The sequence below is a fragment of the Nerophis lumbriciformis genome, linkage group LG17 (assembly GCF_033978685.3).
Source record: "Nerophis lumbriciformis linkage group LG17, RoL_Nlum_v2.1, whole genome shotgun sequence".
Classification (NCBI taxonomy): Eukaryota; Metazoa; Chordata; class Actinopteri; order Syngnathiformes; family Syngnathidae; genus Nerophis; species Nerophis lumbriciformis.
The window spans coordinates 28634738-28658243 of record NC_084564.2 but is presented as its reverse complement, the minus strand read 5'-3'; the positions used below and the strand labels follow the sequence as shown (position 1 = coordinate 28658243).

At 39.8% G+C, this 23506-nt stretch overlaps 1 pseudogene; it reads left to right on the top strand.

Moving 5' to 3' along the window:
• Positions 1-7621: 7621 nt before the first annotated feature.
• LOC133614775 (heat shock cognate 71 kDa protein-like) lies at positions 7622-22110 on the top strand (annotated as a pseudogene).
• The last annotated feature ends 1396 nt before the right edge of the window (positions 22111-23506 follow it).

The following is a 23506-nucleotide window of genomic DNA, read 5'->3' as shown; positions in this document are numbered from 1 at the left end:
GTCAAACATTATTTTTTTTTGCAGTGGAACATTTAGTCCGTACACCTGTTTAATATGACAAGCAATTACAGAAGTCTTGGATTTAATTTATTTGTTCTCAAGACAGGGGTCTCAAACTCAATTTACTTGGGGGCCACTGGGTGAGGCTGGGCCACAAGAACATTTTTCTTAAAAAAAATTAACCTGCACTTTTTAATAAATTCACCTTTTGAATGGCTTTCCTGTCCTAGCAACCATCTCACTCACCATGTAGCTAGCTTTGACTGCTGCATCGCTCGCCGGTTGCTTTTTTTGAAGAAATCTTGTTGCTTCAGTAGACTGGTTTTAAAATGTTCAACCCAATTCACTCAGACTGGTTTTAAAATGTTCAACCCAATTCACTCAACTCCCTAGTATTTTGCATACTCCTCAGCATATCTAGTTGTATAATGACGTTTCACGTTGTATTCCTTATGCACCGCAACTTTCTCTGTGCAAATAAGACACGTCGGGGTGCCAAACTCAAAGAAATATTGCATCTCCCACTTTTCCTGGAATTGTCTTTGCTCATCACTAACCTTTCTCTTCACTGCAGGCTTTGAAAAAGACCTGTTTGGTGTTGTGGAATATATTTGTATTTAGCCGACGCACGGAGATTAATGTTATTTCTGCAATCTGTGTCATTCTGCTTTTCCTCCCTACAGCAACACGGCGGTTGATGGAAAGTACCGGGCTCGCGAGCGCAAAAAAGTGTCTGCTTTTTTTTGTTTTTGTAGAACATCTGGTATCCGTTATCAGAAGAGGGGCTACTGTCAGGTTTGTCACTGACAGTTTGGTTATGTTTTAGTTTTTCCTCTGTTTTATTTCCTGTCAGGGCTCTTATTTTTGTTCAGTTTCCTGCTTGTCTACCTGAGCGCTGTTTCCCCTCAGCTGCGACTGATTGGCACCTGGCCACACCTGGTGTCAATCAGCCGACAGCTATTTAGACCTGCCTTGCCCTCAAGTCAGTGCTGGAGTATTGAAAGCTTTATGCTGATAGCTGTTTGCAGCTTGCTGTCTTCTAGTTCCTCGTTTTCTGTTCCCCGTTTCCAGTTTGCCTGTTCCTGGTTTGCAGATTTTCCTGAATTTTGGACCTTAAATCATATTTTCCTGCGCCAAGCCTGCCATCTCTGCATCTTGGGGTTTGTCACCACCTTTACCTGACACATACATCAGACATCTATGATAATAGCTTCAATATAGAGGCAACTTGTTTGTCCGCTCTACTGCTACTATTAAACACTGTCATGTGTGACGTTGGTTACACATGGCGACATCATGTGGACAGATTTAGAACAGTTTCTTGTATAATTTAAAAAAAAGTACAGCTAATTTTTATATTTAGGAAACTGATCTTGCGGGCTGGATTAAACCTTTTTGCGGGCCCTAACAGACTTTTGGGATGGATGTTTGAAATGTTTGCGTCTGACCAGTCTTTTTCTCAGGGAATACAAGTCACTGGTCAATCCCAAGTTCTTTCACCATCAAGACAGAATAGGAATATTAAGTTTTACTAAAGCTTTTGGAGACCAGTCCTACAGTCCGTTGATAGCGGCATCTAGAAACGATCTGAAAATCAAACTGCAAGAGACAACTTAAACAGCCCCCACATTGCCCAGGCAAAAAGGGAGTATGCTATACTTTCACATTCCAACCCCTTCAAGGTAAAGCACAGTTTACTTGCGGACATAAGAAACAAGCAAAAAGAGTACACATGGGAAAATATTAGCTGCTTTAGACATGACTATGAATAAATAACTCTTAAAAATATATGCATTCTCCAGAGAAACCACTGACATGTGGCTTGTTTTCTTCTGTGTTCCTTATTTCACTGCTTTTTTTGTTAGGTTTGTGTCATCATTCGGTTTAGTATTTTGTAAAATGTGATTTATTTGCATTTGGAATTTGCTGCTTTTTGAGTTAAAGTTAAAAAACAACAACTGGGATTTATATAGCGCTTTTCTAAGTACTCAAAGTCTCTTTACATGTAGAACCCATCATTCATTCACACCTGGTGGTGGTAAGCTACTTTCATAGCCACAGCTGCCCTGGGGTAGACTGACGGAAGCGTGGCTGCAATTTGCGCCAACGGCCCCTCCGACAACCACCTATCATTCATCATTCAATTCACCGGTGTGAGTGGCATCGGGGGCAAAGGGTGAAGTGTCCCGCCCAAGGACACAACGGCAGCGATTTTTGGATGGTAAGAAGCGGGGAGCGAACCTGCAACCCTCAGGTTTCTGGCACGGTTGCTCTACCCACTACGCCATGCCGCGTAGTAAGTTAAAGTACCAATGATTGTCACACACACTAGGTGTGGCGAAGTTATTCTCTGCATTTGACCCATACCCTTGTTCCAGCCCCTGAGAGGTGAGGGGAGCAGTGAGCAGCAGCGGCCGTGCCGGGAATATTTTTTGGTGATTTAACCCCCAATTCTAACCTTTGATGCTGAGTGCCAAGCAGGAAGGTAACGTAACGGGTCCTGTGTCTTCCCTAGGTTTTGTGTTTTTTCACTTGTGTGTGGTTGCCACATGTGGCTGGGGTAATCTCTTCTTTGTTCTTTTCAGATCCCGCTCATCCGGCCCTCACCCCATCTGTCACAAAGCCCCAGCACGGCAGTCTCCTGTATGAATCTGAAACCTGGACTCTTTCTACAGAGACCACTCACCGCCTTAATGTATTTCACAGGCACCGCCCTTGGAGCGGTCCACGGCTGACCTGCACGTCCCAGATGAACCAGGCCCCTGGTGGACCTTATGACCCGCGCTCAGGACCACCCTGCCTTCAGACAGCTGGCCGCATTGGTCGTGTCGTGGCTAGGTGAGGCTTCATGTCCTCTGCCCCTCATTGGGTGTTATAAACCTGTGTTTCTTTATGGTATTCTGACCTAATTTCCTTGGGGCGAACTTCCTGCTATCCTTGAAATGTTAATCTGTCATTTGTCATGTAAGCGACAATTTTGCTTCGTCCACTTTGCCACACATTGATTGTGGTTAAACAAAAAACATCTTGATCCTGAGTCACGTGAACATGGGCCATATAAATACCATATTTGACAAACCAGGATAAGGCTGAAACATGAGCCTGTTTTTCCTCATTTCAGCAATTATCAGTCTAAGTGGAGCTGACAGGCGCTGTTTATCACCCCTGCTCGGTGCACAAATTATTCGACATTCCTTTATGATACACTATTTAAGAAGCAGTTGACGCCCCTCCTTATTCATTTACCTGCTCCATCCAGCTGAGTGCACAAGTCCAGGACTACAGAGGTGAATGTGAAAATATTTTTTTTATTTATCTAGCCAATGTCTTTCGATATCATACACAGTATACCGATGCTTGCCTCGTAATGTTCTGACAAATACGGAAGTTCAGCTAAAATATGTATTTTCCAGCGCTAAACACATTATGCTCGCTAGATAAATAGCTTTAAAATGACCCGTATTGGTTTGTAGTTAATGTTGAACACCTTATTACTTTTCTCACTTGCGGTGGTCTTAATGTCTCTGGTGTATCCTCTTTATCATTTATAATAGCGTGACCGAAAGACGCGCCAGCTCTTGCACTGATAAGAACCACTGGAATGTTCCAGAAAGTTCTACACCTCAAATTAAGAGCCACACCTTAAAAAAAAAAATATTGAAAATTCTATTGGACAAACATTGTTGTTCGTTCACTAGAATTTTTCAATCAAAAATGTTCAATTTTTGATTTGAAAAATTTCAATAATTTGACCTATTATTTTAATAATAGGTCAATTGAAAATTGACCTATTATTGTAAAAAAGGTCACTTACAATAAAACTCAATATTTGACAACATATTGAATTGTACATAAATATATACAATCCACATACAAATAAAACCTGTAAAAATAATACAGACAATATTATATGAATATTTATATTGTTCCGTGAGACAAATAAAATTACAAAAAGACTGGGTTTATCTAAAAAAAAATGTATTCAATAAAAAATTTAAGGGCTCTTTTTTCTTTCTTTTAAAAAAAAATAAAAAAAAATATAATTTCAAGATTTTACTTTTGTAACTTGTGACGTTCTTATTGTCTGTAACTAATCGTGACTGACTAATCACTATTTAAATTCGAACTACAGTATTGGAATCTGTCAATGATGCGTAACACTAAAAAAGACCTGGAATGTTCCGGAAAGATCTACACCTCAAAGTGAAGCGCCACACTTTTTATTTTTTTATTTTTATTTTTTTTTAAATGTTATTGAACATATTTGACAACTGGTTGAGAAATTGACAAAGCAATGTAATACAAATAATATCAAATAAATTAAATGCAATCCACAAACAAAGAAAGCCAGTTGAAGAAAATATAAGTAAAAATAATAATAGTTTCTTAAGACAAATAACATATCCAAAAGAAATAAAATGTATCCAATAAACTTAAAGGCTTTTCTTTTTTTTTTTTTTTTTTTTTTTTTTCAAGATTTTATTTTTCTAACTTCTGGCGTTCTCAATGTTTTTTGTTATATGCTCTACGTATATCATAAATATTAGTATGACCGAAAGATGTACCAGTAAGTCAAATACTGACTATTGTGAATACGACCGAGATTATTAGTTGTGAATGTTGAATGTTGTGAAACGCTATAAAACTTGGAATGTTCTCGAAAGTTCTACGCCTCGAAAGAAAGTGCCACACCTTTTTCCCCCCCTTTTTGTTTTATTTAAATTCTATTGAACAATGGAATAAACGACAATGTATATACAAGCATGATAAGTAACCACCAATAAAACTCAATGTTAGGCAACAGGTTGAGAATTTTACATAGAGAAAATATTTATACACAAAATATAGCATATTAAATAAAATACACATACAAACAAAACTTGTAAAAATACTAAAGACAATATCTCATGAATATTCATATTGTTCCTTAAGACAAATAACATTACAAAACTACTGGGCTTATCTAAGAGAAATACAATCAATCCAATAAAGAACTTCAGAGCTTTTCTTCTTTTTTAAATGTTTTATATATTTTCTATATTTTACTTTTCTAACTTGTGACATTTGTATGGTCTTTCATATGCTGTATGACTAATTGCTTATTAATTGGGGCGGCGTGGCTCGGCCATCCTAGTCACTGCCGTTGTGTCCTTGGGCAAGATACTTTACCAACCTGCTCCCACTGGTTTGAATCGAACTTAGATCATGGGTTTCACTATGTAAAGTGCTTTGAGTCTCTAGAGAAAAGCGCTATATAAATATAATTCACTTCACTATTGTGTATAGGTATAAAAGTGCACATACTATTTGAATTCAAACTACCGGTACTTGGAATCTGTCAGTGTTGCCTAACGCTATAAAAACTGGAATGTTCCAGAAAGTTTTACGCCTCACTTTTTTATAAAATTGTTTTTATTGGACAAACAACAATGCATATGCAAACAAAATAAAACATTTCCAATACAACTCAATGTTTGACAACAGGTTAAGAAATGTAATTTAATAAAATTAACCAAATACAATCTACACACAAACAAAACCTGTTAAAGAAAGCAAAAGTAAAATTATTTCTTTATTGTGAGACATTTGAAAAAATAACATGTATTTAATAAAAACAGTAACCTCATGCATTTTTTCTTTTAAAAAAAAATATTTTCCAAGATTTTACTAATAGTTTAATATCACTAACCTGATAAAATAATTTGGGTTTCGCTTGAAAAAAAAAAGTCAAATTTTAGGTTTGAAAATTTTTGCTTGCCACAGAATAATAGTATTTTTTTTATAATAATGCCAAGAAGCGCCACACCTTAGCATTGGTGAAAGGTGGAGCCCCAATGTGCACGCGCAAATCAAGCTTCTATTATATTCTGATCATTGATGCAATTGTTACTTTCAATAATTGATTAAATACGACTATTAGAGTTTATTAAGGTCCATTGTAAATATTTGTTTAGTGTAATAATGAAATGTATGATACAAAGCGGTCTGTAAAGCCACGTTCAAATGTCTGTAGGGAGTTGGAAGTTGAACATATTTGTGTGTAAAAACCTGCAAGACTTCATTTCAGTGTGTGGCCCTATGGCAGTGGCCGGGTCATGCATGTCACACCCAGGCCTCAAGTGATGTCTTATGTACGTTTGTAGTCCATCATTTACGACCACAGCAGGAACAATATTACACAGAAACACATTTGTATTGAATCACCTCAATAGTGCACCAAATGGGCTATTTTTTGCCGCATTTGAAAATCAATAAACCTGCATCCGGGTAAAAAAAAAAAAATTAACCATAAAAAAATAAACATTTTTAACTCACAATTTGCAGCACCCATCATAGTTGATTCTATTGGAACCATTTCAAATGTTGAAAGAGCCATATTGGAAAAAATAATGAAATTAAATGAAAGCCTGAACTAAGTCTTATAATCAGAATCAGAAATACTTTAATAATCCCAGAGGGGAAATTACAATTTACAGCATAATCCCATTCAAGATCAGACACACATTACAGGGAGACAGAACAGGATCGCTGACGGGTCTGCCAATTTCCGGCGCCCCTTACAAAAAAGTTGAGATCAGGTAAACATTGGGGGGTGGGTGGGGGGGCTCTATATGTGTCTATATTAGCTATATTAGCCTACTATCAAAATGACTAAGTGTTGCAAACTGAAGCAAATCTTCGTTGACAGAAATGTTGAAATGTAATATTTATTCTACACATTTTTACAACATTGGAAAACATTAGTAAAACTGAGGCTTCTCAGATGATGAGATAACTCCTGGAAATTACTGGCTTTTAATGGGCAAAGGTATAGATGTGTGTTCAAGTTAAAGGAAACGACAGGCTGTCTTCTTATTACGATCTTTGCAAGCTGGGTAATGTTTGCTTTGGTCTAGAACAACATGGCATACCAACAACTATCAGAAATGCAGCCAATATTATGGGTATTGGGTGCAGTTGGGTGTTCCAACAGGACAATGACCCCAAACGTGTCAAAAGTGGTAAAGGAATGGCTAAATCAGGCTAGAATTAAGGTTTTAGAATGGCCTTCCCAAAGTCCTGACTTAAACGTGTGTACAATGCTGAAGAAACAAGTCCATGTCAGAAAACCAACACATTGAGCTGAACTGCACCAATTTTGTCAAGAGGAGTGGTCAACAATTGAAGCAGAAGCTTGTGGATGGCTACCAAAAGCGCCTTATTGCAGTGAAACTTGCCAAGGGACATGTAAGCAAATATTAACATTGCTGTATGTATACTTTTGACCCAGCACATTTGCTCACATTTTCCGTAGACCCATAATAAATTCATAAAAGAAGCAAACTTCATGAATGTTTTTTTGTGACCAACAAGTATGTGCTCCAATCACTCTACCACAAAAACATAAGAGTTGTAGAAATGATTGGAAACTCAAGACAGCCATGACATTAAGTGTATGTAAACTTTTGATCGCGACAATATGTGGACATGTTTTACCAGGGCCCTCGGCCACTTTCCACTTGTGGCTCGGACTCTAATAGCCTCGTTACCACGCACTGCATCCTGCATCCCTGTGGAGAGTTACTCATCTGTTAAGAGTAGGGCTGGCATCAAAGATAATTATTTCATATTCTCAGGAACCATGTCTAAGGCACCAGCGATTGGTATCGATCTGGGCACTACCTCCTCCTGTGTAGGTGTGTTCCAGCATGGCAAAGTGGAGATCATTGCCAATGATTAGGGAAACAGGACCACACCCAGTTATGTTGCCTTCACTGACACGGAGAGGCTGATTGGTGACGCTGCAAAGAACCAAGTTGAATTGAACCCCGCAAACACAGTATTTGGTACGTAAGATTATGTTGACAATGATTTTTCTATGTAATAACGCATTAATGCCTGCTTGTGCTACACAGATGCGAAGCGGCTCATTGGGCGTGGGTTTGATGACGATGTTCAGAGCGACATGAAACATTGGCCCTTCAATGTCATCAATGATAACTCGCGTCCCAAAGTTGAGGTGCAGTACAAGGGGGAGACCAAGAGCTTCTACCCAGAAGAGATCTCCTCCATGGTGCTGCTGAAAATGAAGAAGATTGCAGAAGCATACCTTGGAAAGGTATGCCTGCATGTTTTTTATTTGCAAAACTAGAACATTTGAAGAGGAAACCATTAAAGTCTTTAGAAACCTATGGTTTCAGAACATTTTGCCATAATTCCAGAATCACAATTTTATGAATTGATTACTGTTAATGATGCAGGAGGAAGGACCAATTTTTTGTTTTGTTTTTTAATAATTAGATGACTCTCTCACATCTGTTCTTTGTTTTTGCATTGAATTAAAGGAGGGGTGGGGGCAGAAGACCACTTCAGCATGAGCATGTTTTTATTTTAAAATGAAAAATGTTATTAATGAGAGATATTAGATCAATTTACTTTTCACTTACAACACAAAACTATGATATATTGTTCAGATAGCTTAGTACAGGCCTGGGTAATTATTTTGACTTGCGGGCCAAATTTAGAGAAACAAATTTATCTGGGGGCCGGTATATCTATTTTTAGGAACACTAATACAAAACCTCACAATAACGTCTGATTGAATGCTAAAAACGTTATGACAGACCGCCTTAAAAAACAGAATGGAATTTTATATTTTTTTACTGAATGAGGCACTCAGAATGTACATGAAAATAAAGAATGTGGGATTTACAATATTAACTATGAAGGCTAAAACACTGAATATTGACAACATATGAACGTTACACCCCCTCTCCATCCACATATTTTATAATCAAGCGAAACGCAATAAACACAGCGAAATATGAACATGAAGGGTAAAAAAAAACCCCCACCTACAATCTGATATATGTGATATATCACTAAGCTTTAGAACTTTGTTGTAAAAATCTCCTTCCACGTCTGTCCCTGACACCCACACTTCAGGCTCTGGAAGCACTCTGTGGAAACGCTCCCCACCCACACTGCTTGGTGCCTCGTCTGAGCTGCTGTAACTCACATTACCATAGTAACTAATTAAATGACCATAGTAACTAATTAAGCGACTATAGTAACTCATTAGATGACCATAGTAACTAGTATATCATGCAGATTCCAAGCATTGAAAGACTTAGTATAGTTGAAGACTTACAGTCATTAGAAAACATCACTGCACATCATAATGGCAGCTACACTTTCCATCTTAAACATCTAAATAAATGATTTAGGAATGTCCGGCGGGCCAGATTGAAAAGCTTAACGGGCCGCATGTGGCCCCCGGGCCTTAATTTGCCGAGATCTTTTTTAGTATATGACATTTGATTGGCACATTCCTCAATTTGTCTGTAGAAGGCTCACAATTTAAAAAATAATTTGGACATCCTTTTTTTAGGGTAATTTAGAAAAAAACACATTCATCAGCTTGTAAGTTAACAGCTAGCATCTACAGTACAGGCCAAAAGTTTGGACACACCTTCTCATTTCAATGCATTTTCTTTATTTTCATCCTAGATAGAACACATGTGGAGTTATGTACTTAACAAAAAAAGGTGAAATAACTGAATACATGTTTTATATTCTACTTTCTTCAAAATAGCCACCCTTTGCTCTGATTACTGCTTTGCACACTCTTGGCGTTCTCTCGATGTGCTTCAAGAGGTAGTCACCTGACAGGCTTTTCACTTCACAGGTGTCATAGTTTTGATACCTTCAGTGACAATCTACAATGTAAATAGTCATGAAAATAAGGAGAACGCATTGAAATGAGAAGGTGTGTCCAAACTTTTGGCCTGTACTGTAAATCAACAATTTCACACCTGAGTTCAGCGGCAATCTTCTTAACAGCCACAACAATCTAAAGAAAAATCAAAACAAAACTTACTTTTTTTTGCCCCAGAACATATTCCAATTGATTTGATTGAAATTTAATGTAATACTAAGCTAAACATTAAATGAATGTCACTAAATCTAAAGGATTTATACGCAAGTCCCAATGCAAAATCACCCACACATAGATAACATGCACAAGTGATGGTGTCATCTTTGTCAAGACTCAAAAGTACCCCGGTTTGATTTCTACCTCGATGCAATACTCAACTTGTCTTTGAGCCAGTATTGAGAGGCTAGTAATGTCCAAATATTAGCTTCAATCAATCAATGTTTACTTATATAGCCCTAAATCACGAGTGTCTCAAAGGGCTGCACAAGCCACAACCACATCCTCGGCTCAGATCCCACATCAGGGCAAGGAAAAACTCAACCCAATGGGACAATGAGAAACCTTGGAGTGGACCGCAGATCTGGGACCCGCCCCAGGCGACCGGTGCAGTGGACGTCGAGTGGATTTAGCATAATATTGTGAGAGTCCAGTCCATAGTGGATCTAACATAATAGTGAGAGTCCAGTCCATAGTGGATCTAACATAATAGTGAGAGTCCAGTCCATAGTGGATCTAACATAATAATGTGAGAGTCCAGTCCATAGTGAATCTAACATAATAGTGAGAGTCCAGTCCATAGTGGATCTAACATAATGTTGTGAGAGTCCAGTCCATAGTGGATCTAACATAATAGTGAGAGTCCAGTCCATAGTGGATCTAACATAATAGTGAGAGTCCAGTCCATAGTGGATCTAACATAATGTTGTGAGAGTCCAGTCCATAGTGGATCTAACATAATATTGTGAGAGTCCAGTCCATAGTGGATCTAACATAATGTTGTGAGAGTCCAGTCCATTGTGGATCTAACATAATAGTGAGAGTCCAGTCCATAGTGAACCTAACATAATAGTGAGAGTCCAGTCCATAGTGGATCTAACATAACAGTGAGAGTCCAGTCCATTGTGGATCTAACATAATAGTGTAAGAGTCCAGTCCATAGTGGATCTAACATAATATTGTGAGAGTCCAGTCCATAGTGGATCTAACATAATATTGTGAGAGTCCAGTCCATAGTGGATCTAACATAATGTTGTGAGAGTCCAGTCCATAGTGGATCTAACATAATGTTGTGAGAGTCCAGTCCATAGTGGATCTAACATTATAGTGAGAGTCCAGTCCATAGTGGATCTAACATAATGTTGTGAGAGTCCAGTCTATAGTAGATCTAACATAACAGTGAGAGTCCAGTCCATTGTGGATATAACATAACAGTGAGAGTCCAGTCCATTGTGGATCTAACATAATGTTGTGAGAGTCCAGTCCATAGTGGATCTAACATAATAGTGAGAGTCCAGTCCATAGTGGATCTAACATAATAGTGAGAGTCCAGTCCATAGTGGATCTAACATAATGTTGTGAGAGTCCAGTCCATAGTGGATCTAACATAATGTTGTGAGAGTCCAGTCCATAGTGGATCTAACATAATAGTGAGAGTCCAGTCCATAGTGGATCTAACATAATGTTGTGAGAGTCCAGTCTATAGTGGATCTAACATAACAGTGAGAGTCCAGTCCATTGTGGATCTAACATAACAGTGAGAGTCCAGTCCATTGTGGATCTAACATAATAGTGTAAGAGTCCAGTCCATAGTGGATCTAACATAATATTGTGAGAGTCCAGTCCATAGTGGATCTAACATAATATTGTGAGAGTCCAGTCCATAGTGGATCTAACATAATGTTGTGAGAGTCCAGTCCATAGTGGATCTAACATAATGTTGTGAGAGTCCAGTCCATAGTGGATCTAACATTATAGTGAGAGTCCAGTCCATAGTGGATCTAACATAATGTTGTGAGAGTCCAGTCTATAGTAGATCTAACATAACAGTGAGAGTCCAGTCCATTGTGGATATAACATAACAGTGAGAGTCCAGTCCATTGTGGATCTAACATAATAGTGTAAGAGTCCAGTCCATAGTGGATCTAACATAATGTTGTGATAGTCCAGTCCATAGCTTCATTTGTCCCACTAGATTTGGAGTTTTCCTGACTGACTCATGCCACTCAACTTTGTCAATGAGTCAAGTGCAACTTAAGATTGAGAAGCTGGTCATCTGTTCTTCAAGCAGTTTGCAGCGTTGAAGATGCATGTTGATTTTTTTTTGTAGAACATTTTTTGTTCCTTAGAGTATTTTGCTGTACTAATAACTAATAAAAGGAACTTTTTTTATTCACATCGAGGCTATATGTGTTTCACGCTTGAAATCTTTGCCCTTTGGCACTTATACACTTTGGCCCTTGGAGGCAATACGTGTGCTGTTTTTTTTTCTTTTGAAGACTGTAACCGATGCTGTTGTGACCGTGCCGGCCTACTTCAATGACTGTCAGCGTCAGGCCACCAAAGATGCTGGCACCATCTCTGGGCTAAACATCCTTGGCATCATCAACGAACCGACTGCTGCGGCTATGACGTATGGCCTGGATAAGAAGGTGAAGAGATACGTGCCAGTTAACGTGTAGATTGACGTTGTTTCTTGTGGTTTTGTAGACATTGGTATTCCTTGCTAATCCTCAAACATCTTTGACCTTGTTTAACTTTTAGACTGATACAGCCCAACGTAAATTGATCCATCATAAAACAATTGATGTGATATAATGTACGTAATTTTTAACCAAACCAAATATGATTTATAATTTGAAATTTATAAGTCTGAAGGATTAACGTTTCTTTGAATAATTTAAAATTTGCAGGTTGGCCCCGGAAAAAACATCCTGATCTTTGACCTGGGCGGCGGCACTTTTGATGTGTCCATCCTGGCAATTGAAGACGGCGTCTTTGAACTCAAGTCGACGATAGGCAACACCCACTTGGGGGGTGAAGACTTCGACAACCGCATGGTGAACTTCTTTATTACTGAGTTCGAACGCGAGCACAAGAAAGACATCAGTGGAAACAAGAGGGCGGTGCGTCGTCTGCGCACAGCTTGTGAGAGGGCGAAGCGAACCCTGTCCTCCACCACGCAGGCCAACATCGAAATCGATTCCCTGTACGAGGGCATCGATTTCTACACCTCCGTCACCAGGGCCCACTTTGAGAGCCTCAACAAAGACTTGTTCCTCGGAACTCTGGAGCCTGTGAAAAAGGCTCTCCGTGATGCCAAGCTGGGCAAGGGTGAAATTAATTAACTGGTTTTAGTAGGGGGCTCCACTCGTATTCCCAGGATCCAAAAGCTGCTGCAAGACTTCTTCAACGGAAAGGAACTCAACAAGAGCATCAATCCAGACGAAGCAGTGGCCTACGGTGCAGGTATCATCTACAATAGATTACTTTAAAGTAGGGCTGTAACAACATGAAAAGGTCATATTTCAATTATTGTGACCAAAATGATGATGGTTATTATTATTATTATTACAATAGTGTTGAATGTGCTCAAAAAGTGCTTTGGAGTTACACACACTGATATATTTTAACCAAACTTAACTTAAAAAAAAAAACCTAAGATAAATAGACACATCATTTATTGTTCTTGGCAGAGGAAACGTTCAATATTGGTCCGGCTTCTTAAAAGCCATATTTTTTTTTGTTATTGAATTGTTTAAATATGTTTATCTTCTTCCGTTTCAATTTCCATAGTCTTTCGTGTCTCTTGATGATTGATGCAAAACGTGGGTTCACTTGTAGGGTTGTTAACGATAAACCACTGCGAATCGTCAAGAAGTGGCCGTTATGGCTACGTCGGTACAGCCGCCGCAATCAGCTCTGAAGGATCAGCTGTGAATCCTGAGGTTAATCGAGTGTTCGACACAGAAACTGGTTATCGCGCCGAACTAGAAATAAGTTGACGGTTTTTGTCTTTTAAAACAACAGGAGACCCAGGGTTGCCCGTGAATAGAGTCGACTACTCGCTTGTTACATTATTTATGTAACTGGAAACGAGAAAGTACATGGAAACATGGATTGGGTGTGCACGAGAATTAACCTGACTCTCGCCAGACCCTTGTAGTTCGCTGAGCTCCACACAAGGGTCTGGGCTCGAAGGCATTGCACAACTCCTTCCAGATAGCAAAAAATAATGAACCAATCAGCATCGCCGGGCGGGATTTCGTAGATGTGACGGAGCGCCGAAGCGACTGTTTGATTCAAACAACAATGGCGCACCACATCCCATATGATGTGGTGCGCACCACATCATATTTTGAAAAAGTTGAAGACCATGTGATAGCCCAGAGAATCGACATGATGAAGTGGATTACTGATATCCTGACGCGCTCCGAGCTCATACCTGCCAACCCTCCCGAATTTTCTGGGAGACTCCCGAATTTCAGTGCCTCTCCCGGGACAACCATTCTCCCGAATTTCTCCCGATTTCCAGGCGGACTTAAGGCACGCCCCCTCCAGGTCCATGCGGACCTGAGTGAGGACAGCCTGTCGTCCCGTACGCTTGGCCAACCAAAAAGTAACCACAGAACACTATAGCGTATAGTGTACTGTGGTTACCTTTTGGTAGGCCAACGGTTTACGTTGTATTGCGCACCCTGACGGCAAGTGTGGGAGTCGGTTCTGAAATATGAAGTAAAGAGACGTAACTTCGTCACCTCGCCTGGTTATTGACTCCAACCCAGAGTATTACACTGCCCATACCTATGCTCCTTCAAAGGCTGTGCTACTGGCTGCAAAGCATTGCACTTTCAAATACAACAATGAGTAGAGAGGAGTGTTGTGTGTGTATATGTGTAAATAAATGAACACTGAAATTAAAGTATTTATTTTATTTATATATATATATATATATATATATATATATATATATATATATATATATATATATATATATATATATATAGCTAGAATTCACTGAAAGTCAAGTATTTATTTTATGTATATATATATGAAATACTTGAATTTCAGTGAGTTCTAGCTATAAATATACTCCTCCCCCCTTAACCCCGGCCACGCCCACCGCCACCCCCCAAATCTCCCGAATTTGGAGGTCTCAAGGTTGGCAAGTATGTCCTAGCTCTAGTTAGCCCCCTCCTTGTTGTCCTACTGGGAGTAAGGAGATTTGGGCATCAGGCAGTTGAGAAGGGAGTATAATAATCGGATAATAGTCTTGATAAATCAAACTGTGTGTGCTAAATAACTATATATGCATTTTACTTCCCAGTATTGTGGCCGTTGTGATAATCAGCATGTATTCTGCACACACATGAAGACAGACATGCTAAAAGGATTGTGCCCCTTAATTTGCTCACTTAAGAGATGCAGTCCTCTGCATTGCTTAACTTGTGCAAGCAAGTCTGCATGTGTTTAATGTGTATATCCGGTCTCGTCACTCTCGCCCGGACAGAAGGATGACACGGCAGTGCGGCTGGATCAAAAGAGACGACGGAGACGCTTTACTGAACTAAAAAAATGCTTTATTACAAGCGAGCGTCATCGTACAGGACTGCAGTTCCTGGAGGAGGTCAAGTCAAAAAACGTCTCTCCTAACTTGGAGAAGCCAAACCATCAGTTTTATACTCCTCCTTCCTGTCTGTGTGTTTGTGCTCAGTCAGGAGAACACATCCTGACCATAAAAGGAGATGTTTGTGCGTACGTGTCTGAAAAACAACTGCTTTAAGCCATAACTTAAACGTTGAGCTGAACATGTAGTCTCTTCTCAAGGATAGGGCTATCACGTTTGCATTCCGAAGTTCAAATTAGGGCCTCTTTCCTATGAGAAGTGATCCAATCCACCTGCGAATATCAAATGTATTATGTGCTCAAACTGAAATACCACTATTTCAACTGGTGGTTTGCTTTCTCCGAGATGAAGATAAACATTCACCTTATACAAAACATAATATGAGTTAATTAATTCACTTGATGTTTCAATACACGCAAACCTTTAGCAGATCAGGCCCTGAGTGTTAATGCTAACCTTTGCGAGTTTTGCGGTAATTACATCCCTACGTTAAAGGGGAACTGCAATTCATTGGGGGGATTTTGCCAATCGTTCACAATCATTATGAGGGACAAGACAACGGATGTATTTTTAAAAAATCGCATTCTATCTCGTAAATAAGCGGCGAATAAACGTCTGCTTATAACGGAGTTATTGAGAGATCCTCTATTCTGCCCATAAATCCCTCTAAAAAGCGCCAGCAATACTCCCTTTACATTGTGTGACTGGAATATTAAGTATTAGCAATATTGTTATTAGAAGCGCTAACACAGGCAAACTATTTTTTAGGGGCAGAGAGGGCGCTAACAGCTTGTGCCGGCTTTATTGACATCATGAGCTGGTAAGCTGTTTTTATACCTCATAAGTTTGTTCTAGATCATAAATAATGCCTCTCACCTAGATACTAAAAGGATGAAGACATAATCATCCAATTTAGACCCAGAAATGATGAGAAAGACACAGAAAGACGTGGTTTCATCCCCCCTTTTTTGTCACGAAGATTAAGAGTCATTCTATATCTAATTGGGAATATATGGACATCCTAGCAGTCTGCATCCTAGTGACAGCAGACCTTGTACAGCAATTGATGTTTTAAAATTGTTTGTTGGCTCTCATGAAGTCTGTAGTAATCAATGTTGTAGAGGGGAAAAGCAAACACCGTGGTCCGTTTTTGAAATGAATGCCCTGCCGAATGATTAAAATACGTAACGATGGCATTTAAATAAATGTGCCTGATACTACGTTACATACTGTATATATTTGCAGCATGTATTTAAAACCTTGATGGAGGTGTTTGGATGTTTTTAGAGCTCTTTATAGGCAGAATAGAGTGACTCCCAATTGTTTCCATTGTAAGCGGACTTTTGATCGCATCTTTTTACTAATTAGATTGAAAGAGAGAGTGGTGGCTTTTGCCCCCAGGAAATTGGGGATCCTATTTGGAGTTTTGGATTAGCAACATCTGGTAAGAAGCCCCAAAAGATAGGACTAGAGGATAGGGATCGGAGGTCGTCCGACTCAAGCTGATCACAGGGAAATAGGTTAACTGGCCAAACAACAAGTTGGGCTTTTGTCCAGACGGGCTGGCTCCAAGGCTAGAGTTACGAAGTACCGTAAAAGGTATTTAAGGACAGTGGTCCGAGAAGACAGCAGAACAGTAATCCGGCCAGTTAAAAAAGAAAAACATGTGTTCTCGTTTCACATTAGGATTGTAGTGGATGGGCAACTTTCCAAAAAACTGCAGTACTTCTCTCTCTCAGTCGTCCTCAGACGAGCTTCCATCGGAGTCTCCAATCATTGCGGTTCTCCATACACCCGGCCAGCTCCGTAGAAAGCTCCCGCATCTTTCTTCAGGATGTCCATGTACGTTAGCACAGGACATCCTCACGACCGATGCCCGTGCGTTGGTGCCCATAGGACCAGCCTGCTGGCCGGGAGCTCCCGATGTCTGTGGCAGTGGCCGGCCAGCCTCATACTCCTAGCTGTTACCTTCTTGCTGAGCTGAGGCAGTTGCCTGTACAGGTCCTTGTTAGTGATGTGGATATTCTGGTCCACATTCAGAACAGCTTGTATCATTCTGTTGTAGCACCCATCTCGGGACTTCTGCAGGGTGGGTGTCAGGGTCCAGCTTTCGCAGCCATACAGGAGGACCACTAGGACCGGAGTACCCCTTTAAAGCTTATCCATAGCTAATGTAAAATGTTTTGCTTTACAGCGGTGCAGGCTGCAATCCTGTCAGGCGACAACTCTGAGAATTTGCAGGACTTTGTGCTGCTGGATGTGACCCCGTTGTCTCCGCCGGAGGAGTCATGTCTCCGATCATCAAGAGAAACACCGCCATTCCTACAAAGCAGACGCAGGTTTTTACCACCTACTCCGACAACCAGCCTGGTGTGCTCATTCAGGTAAGACATGCACACAATGTCTGAGCTCTTTCTATAAATAAATGTGTGACGATAACCCTAGACATGTTATATCTGCAGGTGTATGAGGGTGAAAGGAGCATGACCAAAGACAACAATGTTTTGGGTAAATTAGAGCTGTCTGGAATCCCCCCAGCACCCCGGGGGGTCCCTCAAATTGAGGTGACCTTCGACATTGATGCTAATGGCATCCTGAACGTGTCTGCAACCGACAAGAGCACCGACAAGGAGATCACCATCACCCATGACAAGGGTCAGTTTGGTTGTTTGTCATTTAAATGTTAGGTTGCTAAGTTAACCATGAATTCAAAGGTCATAAGTAAGTGGTATTTTTTGGCACCGATTCTTAACTGGGTCGGTCCAGGAAGACCGTTAAAACTAATGATAGAGCTATCAGTATTTTTTCTTTTTTTATCCAGCTGACATGCTGTCACATTCAGTTCAAGTGCCGCTGCTACGCACGTGTAAAAGATAATCACTTTGGAATAATCACAAATAAGGAAGCAACGCCACACGAAAGTTTGTAACTCAACATTTCCTTCAAGTCCCCTAAAATACGCACGCTAATCAGAGTTAGTGTCAGTTTGTCACAAGTGCTGTGCTTCATGGACTCAACCATTCTCTAAGCGATCCATTAATCCAAATGCTAATATTAATCCACTTTAAAAAAAATACAATATTTTAAATAATCATTGGGTGTTTTTGTTTATGTACCGCTGTGGAAGTTGCCTCCTAGCAGCTCCACTGTAGACACGGCACAAGAGCCAAGGGTGCAGTTTTAACAAAGTTTTTAATGTGCATAGATTTGAGTCCAACTCTTTCTCCAGCAGAACGTGACTTTTCAGCCATGTCCATATCCTCTCTCTCCTCCTGCTCCCGGCCGCTTATATTAACACGTACCGCCTGTGAAATCTAATCACCTGCCAGCTGTGTCTCGCCGTCAGCACTGCCAAGCCCCTGTCTGATGGTGCTCTGTCCTCAGCACCATGGACAGAGGTGGTGACCTTTGCTCCTGCAGGCAGCGCTGGCCACATCTCCCTTCAACACCGTATTTTCTGGACTATAAGGCACACTTGAAATAAGTTTTTTTCTCAAAAATAGACTGTACGCCTTAAAACTCGGTGCGCCTAATGTATGGAATAATTCTGGTTATGCTTACCGACCTCGAAGCTATTTTATTTGGTACATGGTGTAATAAGTGTGACCTGTAGATGCCAGTCAAACATAAGATATTTGTATGTTTAGACTGCAATTTGATGGCAATATGAGTCAAGTAAACAAGACCAACATTTTATATGTTCCATTGAAAATATAGAACATTACACACGGCGCTCACAAATCCATCAAAATGTTTTAGTACGACTTTGGTAAGCTATGAAGCTGCACCGCTTGATGGATTGTACTGTGCTTCAACATACGAGTGTTATTATGGTGTGTGTATAAGGTAAGACATATTATCTGGTGTTTTTTTTTTTGCAATACTATGCATAAGCAACTTTTCTTACCGTCTGGTACCTGCTGATCTGTATTTGGGATCTGCATGAATCCTGAAAAATTGCGCGTGTCCGCCTTTGTAGTCCGTGCAGACTAGTGGTCGATAAGCTTTTTCTTTTTCTCTATCTTGTTATGGGATATTCATCCTCCGCTGTTGCCATTTCTAATATAAAGTAGTGTAAAGTTCTTACTTATATCTGTCAGTAAACTCGCCATGAAAGCGCTAAAACATACCGGTCTATTGAGTTTACATTATTCACCCAAGGAACTTTAGTCATTAGAGGGTTCCGGTCGGACGGCTTTTCACGGGACATATTTACGAAACACTTATTGATTTTAGTAAAGTCTGAATGTCATTAAAACAGTTATCTGAATCTTTTGACACATATGACTCCTTTAATGCGCCCTATAATCCAGTGTGCCTTATATATGAAAAAATATTAAAAATAGACCATTCATCGGCAGTGCGCCTTATAATCCGGTGCACCCTATGGTCCGGAAAATACAGTATTTGATATGAAATATCACGTTAAAGGTCTGTGAATGAACATGAGTACCATACATTAATATTATTTTATTTTATTATTTATTATTTTATAGACTGATGGATGTCTATAAAATAATATAGACATCCATCTTTGTGTAATTGTAATGAATAGAAACTTACTGATGGATCTGTGTGGTCTTTACAAGATGATTACAAAACTGCATTCCACCTTGCACATGTACACATACTTGACTTGTTTAAGACCTAAAAAGCAGGTGTTGATAACATACTTCCCTGCTGTGAGACGTTGTAGCATGATGTTGATGTTGCACAACCTTTTGTGCAAATGGAAATGCTAATAAGAAATGTTTTTTTTTACTTTACACAAAGTACACAAAATTGATAAATGTATCTGTATCGGTAAGGAATATCGATATTGGTATCAGTATTGATAAAATCCTAACGATATACAAAACCCAAAACCAGTGAAGTTGGCACGTTGTGTAAGTCGTAAATAAAAACAAAATACAATGATTTACTAATCCCTTTCAACCTGTATTCAATTGAATAGACTGCAAAGACAATATATTTAATGTTCACACTGGAAAACTGTTATTTTTTGCAAATATTAGCTCATTTGGAATTATATGCTTGCAACATGTTTCAAAAAAGCTGGCACAAGTGGCAAAAAATGACTGAGAAAGTTGAGGAATGCTAATCAAACACGTATTTGGAACATCCCACGGGTGAACAGGTTAATTGGGAACAGGTGGGTGTCATGATTGGGTATAAAAGCAGCTTCCATGAAATGCTCAGCCATTCACAAACAAGGACGGGGCGAGGGTCACCACTTTGTCAACAAATGCATCAGCAAATTGTCCAACAGTTTAAGAACAACATTTCTCAACCAGCTATTGCAAGGAGTTTAGGGATTTCACCATCTACGGTCCGTAATATCATCAAAAGGTTCAGAGAGTCTGGGGAAATCACTGCACGTAAGCGATGAAATTACGGACCTTGGATCCCTCAGGCGGTACTGCATCAAAAAGCGACATCAGTGTGTAAAGGATATCACCACATGGGCTCAGGAACACTTCAGAAAACCACTGTCAGTAACGACAGTTTGTCACTACATCTGTGAGTGCAAGTTAAAACTCTACTACGCAAAGCCATGGCCATTTATCAACACCCAGAAATGCTGCCGACTTCGCTGGGCCCGAGCTCATCTAAGTTGGACTGATGCAAAGTGGAAAAGTGTTCGGTGGTATGGTCACATTTCAAATTGTTTTTCGAAACTGTGGACGTCCGGACCCAAGAGGAAAATAACCATCCGGATTGTTATAGGCGCAAAGTTTAAAAGCCAGCACCTGTGATGGTATGGGGGTGTATTAGTGTCCAAGGCATGGGAAACTTACACAGGCACCATTAATGCTGAAAGGTACATACAGGTTTTGGAGCAACATATGTTGCCATCCAAGCAACGTTATCATGGACGCCCCTGCTTATTTCAGCAAGACAATGCCAAGCCGCGTGTTGCAATAGTGTGGCTTCATAGTAAGAGTGCTGGTACTAGACTGGCCTGCCTGTAGTCCAGACCTGTCTCATATTTAAAATGTGTGGCGCATTATTCCCTCCGGGTACTCCGGCTTCCTCCCACCTGCAAAGACATGCACCTGGGGATAGGTTGATTGGCAACACTAAATTGGCCCTAGTGTGTGAATGTGAGTGTGAATGTTGTCTGTCTATCTGTGTTGGCCCTGCGATGAGGTGGCAACTTGTCCAGGGTGTACCCCGCATTCCGCCCGATTGTAGCTGAGATAGGCTCCAGCGCCCCCCGCGACCCCAAAAGGGAATAAGCGGTAGAAAATGGATGGATGGATGGATGGATTATGAAATACCACAACGGAGACCCCGGACTGTTGAACAACTTAAGCTGTACCTCAAGCAAGAATGGGAAATAATTCCACCTGAAAAGCTTCAAAAGTGTGTCTTCTCAGTTCCCAAATGTTTACTGAGTGTTGTTAAAAGGAAAGGCCATGTAACACAGTGGTAAAAATGCCCTTGTGACAACTTTTTTGCAATGTGTTGCTGCCATTAAATTCTAAGTTAATGATTATTTGCAAAAAAAAATGTTTCTCAGTTAGAACATTAAATATCTTGTCTTTGCAGTCTATTCAATTGAATGTAAGTTGAAAAGGATTTGCAAATCATTGTATTCTGTGCCAACTTCACTGCTTTTGGGTTTTGTGCATACCTTGTCATAAGTAGCTTCTCCCATGTCAGCACCACCTCGAGCACATTGTCTCTAAATTAATTTTGTCACGCACAGGTCGCCTCAGCAACGACGAGATTGAGCGCTTGGTGAAGGAAGCTGAAGATTACAAGGCCTAGGATGACGAGCAAAGAGAAAAAGGCTGAAGAATATGACTAAATGGTATTTCTGTTTTTTGCTGCAAAGATAAGCGTCACTTAAAGAGGAACCGCATGTCTTTCTTTTTTGTCTGCATTTATGCGAGTCGTAAAATACGACAAGCTAATAGGAGTGCCCACGAAGCCTTCTTAAATAACATCTAAAAAGCGCCAACAATATTAATACATTTACATCTCGTGACCTGTATAATAGAGTATTAGCAATATTATTATGTCAAGGACTAACGCAGACACAATTATTTTAGTGGTGCATGACCACAAAGAGTTATGCAGTTATTTACGGTGAGCTGCTGCTGCATCGCCTGAGAGCTGGTGAAAGTCAATTCTAGATGATTATTCATGCCTCTTACCTGGACAGTAGAAGGTTGTGGCCATAAACTGAGAAGTTGGTGTACTTTTACATCCAACTTCAACACAGAGATTTTTGTTTTTTTTACTCCGGATGGATTATGATCATTTCTTCATCAAAACAGAAAGATACACACAACCCATCAGTCAGCATCTAATTGAGAGCAGACATTGTACAGTAAGTGGTCGTTGTATCACATTTGTAGTTTGTATTTCTTGTTCAGCTGTTGGCAATGCTGCGACATAATGCTATAGTGTTTCACTAAAGCTGGATTTGTTCAGACCAAGCTTCTAAAACTTGATAACTCATCCGGCTTTTCTTCAGACTTCAAAATATAAGGTTCTGGATCATTTGTCCAAAGCGGTCTAGGTTGGCTCTCATGAAGTCCGAAGTGATTATCAGTAGTAAGTTGTTGTTGTTGAAGGGAACAGCGAGCGTTGTTAGAATGATCAAAATACATAAATATTACATATTATGAATGTGCTTGTTACTACATTACATATATACTTACAGCATTTATAGAAATTATTGATGGAGTTTTATTTAAAGCTGTTTAGTAGGCGGAATCAAACGACTCCCATTGGCTCCATTTTTTGCTGACTTTTGCTAACGTTTATTTAGTAGTTATAATGCATAAAAAAAGAAACATGTGTGATTGTCTCACATTAGAGTTGTGAGGCAGTATTTAAAACAAAAACAAATACAGTTCCCCTTTATGATTAACTGCTAAGGTGAGGGCTTTCATGGATTCCTGCTATATAAACTCAAAATGCGTCCCTTTTATTATAGATACACACAATAAAGAAAACATTTAGGTACTAAATTGTATATTACATCTTCCCCTCCAATGCAAAATCAATAAAACAGGTCACCCAATAAAATGAAAACAACGACAAAGTACAATGATTGTTAAAATGACACATTAATTGAGTTAGTATTGTTCTATCTTCTCATTTTTGGGATCACTTTCATGTCTTGGAGATACTATTTTTCTGCGGTGGGAGTGGGGCTTACTTTTCCACAG